At 44.1% G+C, this 6,378-nt stretch overlaps 1 long non-coding RNA gene across 1 annotated transcript; it reads left to right on the plus strand.

The window, feature by feature from the left end:
• Positions 1-45: 45 nt before the first annotated feature.
• LOC311009883 lies at positions 46-832 on the plus strand. Its single transcript, XR_014596704.1, has 3 exons — positions 46-290; positions 370-540; positions 774-832. It is a non-coding gene; the product is annotated as an uncharacterized lncRNA (long non-coding RNA).
• The last annotated feature ends 5,546 nt before the right edge of the window (positions 833-6,378 follow it).

The following is a 6,378-nucleotide window of genomic DNA, read 5'->3' on the forward strand; positions in this document are numbered from 1 at the left end:
TCACACGAGGCTGCCTCCATACTGATTGGCCGCAGCTGGTCAGGAAAAGGGGCGGAGATAGGTTCAATGGAGGTCGCGCGCACCTGGCAACCAATTAAGCAATCAGGCCGCGCGCTCGTTGCCATTGGTGGACGCTCCACGTGGTTTGGTTTAAATAGGGTGTGTGTGTTGTCCTTGCTCTTCCGTTCCTGACTCATTTCCGGTTCAGACTGGACCCTCGTCGGCCAAATGTTTGCTGCAGACCAGAACCTGGTCCTCTGTTCGGAGCTTCCCGCCGCCAGCAGCTGAAGGTTTGTCTCTGCTGTGTAATATAGTTCTGTTTAAAATGGCGTTTCCTTGATTTAACACAACCTTGTTGTTTGGATGCAGATGGTGGTCGGAGTGCATCGGCCTCGTGCTCGGAGCTGCACGAGGACATCAGCTGAGGATCGTTCATCTGTCGCCGTTTGTTTGCGTGGATTTAATGTTTGTTTCATTGATTCAGGAGGAGTCGCTGCTTGGATGTTTAATCTCTAAGACTGAGATTAAACTCATCCAAAGGTGAGACGCTTTGACTAATGTGTATTTTCAACACTATTTAGCCTTTTATCTCGTGAGTTGATTAGGTTTTTTTTATGTTTTATTTTGTAGGAGCCACGTATCCTGGGACTGGAGGAGCTAGTTTAATCTCCAACACTGAGATGAAATGCTTTGACTGTATTTTCAACAATATTTTTAGCCATTTTATGGTGTGAGGTGATTTTATTTTTTTGACAGTTTGTTTTATTTTGTAGGAGCTTTGTTTGGTGAAACCACGTGTCTGTGCTGAGGAGCCTGGACTAAGATGGTGACCTGCTTTGTGGTAGAGTTGACTCATTCCTCTGGACATGTTTGAATGTAGGTTAATGTTCCACATTGTGATCCAAGACTCTGCTCTTTCTCCCCATGCAGACCCAGACCTGATGTCCCTGAGGAGGCTGCATTGACTAGTTATACCTGGATGTCTTGTTTAATAAAAGTACTGAAGTATTTCATAGTTAGTGTCTTCTATTGTGAGCATGTTGTAGAGAGCTGTCCAGGTTTATAAGGACCTCAAATATCTTCCAGCCACTTGGTTTTTGAAACTTATCTTTAATAATGTGATGCATGTCTCTATCTGGAAAACTAAGCTTGTTGGACCTGAAAATCTAATGTGGACTTATTTATTGAAACCACTGTTTTCTAATGTCACCCCCCCTGAAAATAATTCAATAAGGTGAAAAGTTTTACCTAGAAATTTGAAGCTTCATTACAAATTAGTTGTGTTTTGGAAAAAAAAGTGTGAAATTTTGAGGTGTCCCCCTGTTTTTGGATGTGTATCACAGTGTAATGGCCATGTTGTAAATGCTTAGGTAAGCTTTAAATTGTACATGAAAGCAAAAAAGGTTTCCAGCTGTCCCACTATATGAGGTTACCACTTAGGTAATATTTAAAATTGTACTTATTCATGAATTGAAAAAAGTTTTAGCTGGGTCCCACTGTAGGGTGAGAATTTGCTGAAGTACAGCTGGAAAATGCTACCCTCTTCTGCATAACCCCTTGTATTCTCCTGTTTGGTCCCCCGTAGGCAGGCTGAGAGAAGTGCCTGCTTCCAGGGAGTTCTGACACTGGGTCCGGACATGGTGTGATGAGTGCTTGTCCATCTGTGGGATTTGAAGTCATGCCTTGTCTGTGGCCCTCTGTCACCTTCAGAGACATTCTTCAATTCTCTCTCTGATACCTTCTCCTTGGCCCTCCAATACCTGCTGGACTCGAACCCTCGACCTCTCTGATACCTTGTCTGTGGCCCTCCGATACCTGCGGGAACGTTACCATCACACCACCAGTGCCTCTCACACACGTTAGTGTTTGGAACTCCTATTTATCCTCGTCGTGTGGGAACGTCGGGCTTTAAAATCCAGAGTGCCGGCCCGGATTTGAACAGGAGACCTTCTGGTCTCGAGACCTGCACTCATCTCACTGGGCTACCTGGTGACACGCAATAATGTGTTGATTTGTTCCCTTTGACATCAGGACTCAGCACAGCACCATAGGAGGAACGACCAAGAGCAGCCGGGACTTGAACCCTGCTGCTCTCGACACCTTGTTGTCGGGTTCATTGCCTCCGCTCCACCAGCCGGCACGTCAGAAACAGTGGGAAACTTCTATTTATCCTCTTCGTTTGGAAATAACCACCTCAAAATTCACTGAGCAGGCTACTGAGACAGCTGGGACTCAAACCTACAACCTTCAGGTCTGCAGCCCTTTGTTCACCCAGCTGAGCTACACAGAGACACTTTAAATAAAGCTGGTTTGTCCAGTTTGACATCATCATTACAGTTTTTAGACCAAAAGAAAAAAAAATAGATAGATAGATAGATAGTTTTTTTTGTGGTATATATATATATATATATATATATGTATTCCAGCTGCAGGTTGACTTTCCACCTCAAAATGATGACACGATACTACGTTACAGTTCCACACACTTTATTTGAAAACCACGCTGCTGGATCTGGACAGGGAAGAAAACACGTTTACTTTGTGGATCCTGATTTTCACCAAACCGCTGCATTGAGTGGAACGTGTACGTTTCAGTGGAAAGCTTTGTTTCTACGCTCCTTTAACGGGTGAATACGTCACCTGTGGATCAGCTGATCACTCCACTGGTGATCTCTTGCCTCTTTCTCACAGACCGGGACCATCGGTTAGAGATCAGGCCAGAAAGCTGAGGATGCGTTTGGGAACGTTGGACCAGATGTTTCCAGGAGGAGCTTCATTTGGTGAAGATGGCAGAGCGTCCGGTGTTGCTGGATTCACTGGGACAAGCGAAGAGAAGGGAGACTGGTTCCTGGATCTGTCTGTTCATTTAGTTTCTTCCATGTTTGTTTACGTCCCCTCATGTCTGCTTCTTCTTCTTCCTGCCACATTTTAAAACATGTCTGTAGAGAGTTCTCTCATTATTATTTGGATTCTATCATTACGTTGATTTTTGAGTCATACGCCTATGAACTGACTGTCAATATGTCTGTTAACTCAATGTAGAATTACTGTTTTGTTGCATCGTCTTGGCTCTAATATTAGACCACAGACAGCTAGAGGAGACCACGGACAGCTAGAGGAGACCACAGACAGACAGCTACAGAGACCACGGACAGCTAGAGGAGACCACAGACAGCTACAGAGACCACAGACAGCTAGAGGAGACCACGGACAGCTAGAGGAGACCACAGACAGCTACAGAGACCACAGACAGCTAGAGGAGACCACGGACAGCTAGAGGAGACCACAGACAGCTACAGAGACCACAGACAGACAGCTAGAGGAGACCACAGACAGCTAGAGGAGACCACGGACAGCGAGAGGAGACCACAGACAGCTAGAGGAGACCACAGACAGCTAGAGGAGACCACAGACAGACAGCTACAGAGACCACAGACAGCTAGAGGAGACCACGGACAGCTAGAGGAGACCACAGACAGCTACAGAGACCACAGACAGCTAGAGGAGACCACGGACAGCTAGAGGAGACCACGGACAGCTAGAGGAGACCACAGACAGCTACAGAGACCACGGACAGCTAGAGGAGACCACAGACAGACAGCTACAGAGACCACAGACAGACAGCTACAGAGACCACGGACAGCTAGAGGAGACCACAGACAGCTAGAGGAGACCACAGACAGCTACAGAGACCACGGACAGCTGGAGGAGACCACAGACAGCTAGAGGAGACCACAGACAGCTAGAGGAGACCACAGACAGCTACAGAGACCACAGACAGCTAGAGGAGACCACGGACAGCTAGAGGAGACCACAGACAGCTACAGAGACCACAGACAGCTAGAGGAGACCACAGACAGCTACAGAGACCACAGACAGCTAGAGGAGACCACAGACAGCTAGAGGAGACCACGGACAGCTAGAGGAGACGACAGACAGCTACAGAGACCACGGACAGCTACCACAGACCCCTACAAAGACCACAGATACATCTGTGATAAAAAGGGGACTGGCAGTGAATTTTACTATTAAACAAAAATACAAATAATGCAGATAAAATGCTTGGTTTTATTTTTAAAAACAACAATCAGTTTAAAACCTAGACATCAGAGTTATGTAGGGGGGTTCGGGTATCTGATCCTCTGTATATTAATATGACTCCAATTATCAATTAGCTAAACGGTTTTACCGTCGTTAATAGAACTGTTTAACTTAACGGAAAAGACCAGGATGTAAAGATAACGTCTTCCTTACCTCCCGCTACTTCCGGTCCGTTAGCTAGCGTCCCAGGCCTCTGGACGTTTCCCCTAAGATGATAAATGCACTTCGTTTGTCAGAAACGAATAAAAGACAGCGTCGGTGCTCGTAGATGAAGAGTTTACCTGGTTAGACGTCGCTCTCTGTTGTATCCGCCGGAATTCAACCTGAAACGAATCAAAACATTGCCCTAATAATGACTCTACGCTGTCCTCCGGTGGACACGGCGCGTAATTACACCGTGTTCTCTTTTATTTTGAAGGATTTAACCGGAGGTAGTGCTTGTATGTAATTTATCTACCTTGGTCATACCGCTGCTGTACTTAATGCCTGTGGCCGCCAGAGGGCGTTAAAACAAACTCATGACTCTACACTGCCCTCCGGTGGACATGGTGCGTAATTACACCTCGCTGACTTCTTTTTCAGATGATTCACCCGGAGGTAGTGCTTGTAGGTAATTCTCGACCTTGAGAATACCGCGGGTGTACTTAATGGCTGTGTTCACCACAGGGCGTTACAGCCAACGACTCGACACTGCCCTCCGGTGGATACGGTGCGTAATTACACCATGTTGACCTTTCTTTTCAATTATTCAACCAGAGGTCGCCTACGGTCCGTGTACGTTGCTGTTGCTGATGTCGACAAAAAGAAAACTGATAACGAGTCGTTTCCCGTTTTTCACTTCAAAATAAAAGGACAAAAAAAAGGGAAAAATGACTCGTATCCCATTATTCGTTTTAAAAACGAGAAACGGAAAACGACTCGTTAATCATCGTTTATCATCCAGTGATAGTAAACTGTTAACATGAACTGTCAATAGCTCATCCGGCTTACTTTTTATGGCGTCAATTTGCCCACATTTAAATAAATTAAACTACAGAGCTGACTCCAACAAGAGGTAGCAGTACCTGCTTTTCAACGCTAGAGGTCAGACTTTACACAGGTTTGATGTGATTCTGCCAAAATGCTCCCAACATTTCTGTCCATTTCCTCATCGATGAGTTGAAACTCAAGCCAATAAAAACTGTAAAAAAAAGTAAATACTGTTTACAACTTTAGAACGACTCTTTTATTTTGAAAAAGAAATGTTTTAAGTCACTTGTAGCTTTGCCTTAAACACAATCACCTCCATTTTCATGTATTTTTTCTTTAATTCCTTTTTATAAATTAGAATGGAATATTATGCATGCAATACCGCATTAGCCGCTTAGGTTTTCATCTTCCACAGAAAAAAAAAAAGAGGTAAAACACAAAAAATCCCTTAAAAGTCCAGATGAAGCTGCTTGGAAAAGGGTGGTTGGAGAAGCCACAGCATGAAGCGATGTACACAGTTTGCGGTTGCATAGTACAGTACATGAAGTTCCTCATAAAACAGCATGCCGTTTTGTATTGCACATCACTGAAACTTTGTATTCTGGACCTTGCTGTTGTTCCCACGTGGGTCGTCGTCTCATTTTCAGCACATGTATACAGCAAATAGCATCTCTCAAAGACATTATGTACATTTATTTGTTATAAAAATAATCGCCAGCAAATATTCATCTATTACTTTTCTACTGGAATACATAGTTGTTCTTTTGCTTAATTGTTTCCCCTCTTTTGTTTTACACTTTACCAAATAAAATCCTCCCTATAAAGTCTGTTTTTTTGTGGTCAACTATGGAGATTTAATCTGTGAAAAATAAAATTAGTTATTTCAGTAAGTTAAAGAAAGCCAGGACAGACTTTTTTTCTTTTTTTTTGTTGAATGAGCATTATTTTTGTTCTGATCCAAATCCATGACTCAAAAGGGCAAAGATCTCTCATCATTTCAGGGCGATCACAACGATGAGGATGGCGGGATGCTGGTCTGGAAATCCCCTTTCTGATTGTCTCAAGCAGCCCAGCTCAACATTGGTTGGTTTGATATTAAATGGAAAATGGCTCCCTGTCCAATCAACCAATGGGACTCATGCTACGGGGCAGAATGAGACAAATAAGCATGCTTGTAAACAGTTGCATTACGCACTTTAAAACAGGTTCTTTTTTTCATTTTGCAGTCCGTTAACAAACGAGTGTGAAACACGGAGAATGTGGGCAAAGGAAAGTTGTAAAACACCAGATTCACATTGTGGGAACAGT

This window comes from Eutrigla gurnardus, assembly GCF_963514095.1.
Source record: "Eutrigla gurnardus genome assembly, chromosome: 24".
Lineage (NCBI taxonomy): Eukaryota > Metazoa > Chordata > Actinopteri > Perciformes > Triglidae > Eutrigla > Eutrigla gurnardus.